General features: G+C 47.4%; 1 pseudogene; it reads right to left on the bottom strand.

Moving 5' to 3' along the window:
• Window positions 1-569: 569 nt before the first annotated feature.
• LOC141206893 (olfactory receptor 1J1-like) lies at window positions 570-1,206 on the bottom strand (annotated as a pseudogene).
• Between the last annotated feature and the right edge of the window lie 925 nt (window positions 1,207-2,131).

The following is a 2,131-nucleotide window of genomic DNA, read 5'->3' as shown; positions in this document are numbered from 1 at the left end:
TGAGCCAAGAGTCCCTGTGTACAGACCTCCAAGAGGGTGAGTGAGCTGAGAGCCCCTGTACACAGACCTCCAAGAGGGTGAGTGAGCTGAGAGTCCCTGTGTACAGACCTCCAAGAGGGTGCGTGAGCTGAGAGCCCCTGTGCACAGACCCCTAAGAGGGTAGGTGACCTGAGAGCCCCTGTGCACAGACCCCCAAGAGGGTGCATGAGCTGAGAACTCCTGTGCGCAGACCTCTAAGAGGGTGAGTGAGCTGAGAGACCCTGTGCACAGACCTCCAAGAGGGTGCATGAGCTGAGAACTCCTGTGCGCAGACCTCTAAGAGGGTGAGTGAGCTTGATTTAAGATGCACAAAGCCAGAAAAACTTGCAACTTATAAACTTAGCTCAGAATGTTAGAAATTCTGCTAGCAGTCACACATTAGTGCACATGTGCAGCTCTCTGCAGTGCCGCCTTCAGGTCCCTGCTGCTTAGGCTGTAGATTAGGGGGTGATTAGTGTCACTGGCGGACACAGTCAGGAGAGGGCCCCTGTGCAAGGACAATATATGGGCCTTTGCAACCCAAGAGCTCATCATAATGCACAATTCCACCTGCTTTGAAGGTAGAACACTGGTGTGAATGTTGAGCACGGTCCTACAATTAATAAGACTGGGACATTGATGGAAATATCAGTACAGGAGATCTGGAACAAATGGGGCAGATCACAAATGAAATTCTGGATGAAGTTGGGACCACAGAACGGCAACCTTATTAAACATAAAGTATAGAGCATCGAGGGAAGCAAAGCAGACGACCAACTCAAAGACACTATCTGAGAGCACTTGCTCCAGGACATGACCTGGGAGTAATGGAGGGGGTGGCAGATGACAACATAACGATCGTAAGACATGGAGGACAATAAGAAAGCCTCAGAGGTTTTGCAGTCTGTGAAGAAGATGGACCAATGTTGGGTGGTGGGACCAAAGAGCATCCTCTTAGCAGTCACAAATGAGAAGGTAGGACATTTCCAAGAATGCCAAGTTTCCAAGAAAGATATACATGGGTGTGTGAAGATGATGGCAAGGAACTACTAGGAGGATGAAGAGAATGTTGGTGAAGACGGTCGCCAGGTAGACGAGGAGAAAGACGGTGAAGAGGACATGGATGGTCCTCTGATTATCTGACAGACTTAGGAGCAGAACGCTGGTGATAGATGGTTGATTCTTCATCTCTCCGATGTGATTCTTTCAAAAGATTACTAATTATTTACATCGATGACAACAAAGAAACATTAGGAGAAGTGGAAAGGAATCTATGAACCTTCCTGTGTCAGATATAATATTGCTGATAGTAACAGCTAACGGCGTCCTTCATGTTACAACTCATCGGTTCTCCTGGGAGATGAAGCCACAGAAGCCCAAACCTCAGCTCTGCACATCCATAAATAATGTATAGGATCTCAGGACGCTCATTTTTGTGTCTGGTTTTTAGGGAAGGATTTTGCAGTTCGACGATCCACAAGGTACATTTCCATTTCATAAGTCACTACATACCCAGACAAAAACCATGAGGGAAGAGGAAAGTTGGGTTGCTCCCACCTGAGGTGTCTCTCTGTAACCACCTGCCACATTACATGCAAGCTGCATTTCCAGCAAGGGCATTGCATTGTTGGGTGACGTAGGGTCTTTACGAGTCCTTGTGGTGGTCAATAAAACCTAAATAGGAACAGCAAAGCAATTAATAAATAAATAAATCCTTGGAGTGTTAGGAAATGTATGAAGATTGAAGAACACATAATGAATAGTGTTGAGCGAGCATCGAGCATTTCCGGGTTACTCGGGCGGGAGCTCGGGTCTCCGCCCTGCATGTTTGGCGCTCTTTACAGAGCTAATGAACATGCAGGGATTGCCAGCCAGTCACTGTAATGCTGCAGCCATGTTGGTTGTGGGCATTACAGTGATTGGCTGGCCGCACAGCGTCACCTCGAGTATTTAAAACCGGGCGCCGCCATCTTGGACAAAGACGGCTGAGATCAGACAGTGTAGGGACAGCGCTGCTGATTTAGGGAGAGATATATAGTGCGAAATAGTTAGTGTAGGGTCTGTAAAGGCTGCCAGATCAAACAAACAGTCCTTCTCAGGACTAATATCCATC

The sequence above is a fragment of the Phyllobates terribilis genome, unplaced genomic scaffold (genome assembly GCF_046119375.1).
Source record: "Phyllobates terribilis strain yellow unplaced genomic scaffold, ASM4611937v1 Scaffold_143__1_contigs__length_4665640, whole genome shotgun sequence".
NCBI classification, from domain to species: Eukaryota; Metazoa; Chordata; class Amphibia; order Anura; family Dendrobatidae; genus Phyllobates; species Phyllobates terribilis.
Note: the sequence above shows the minus strand (reverse complement) of the source record. Positions and strands in the feature narration are given on the sequence as shown.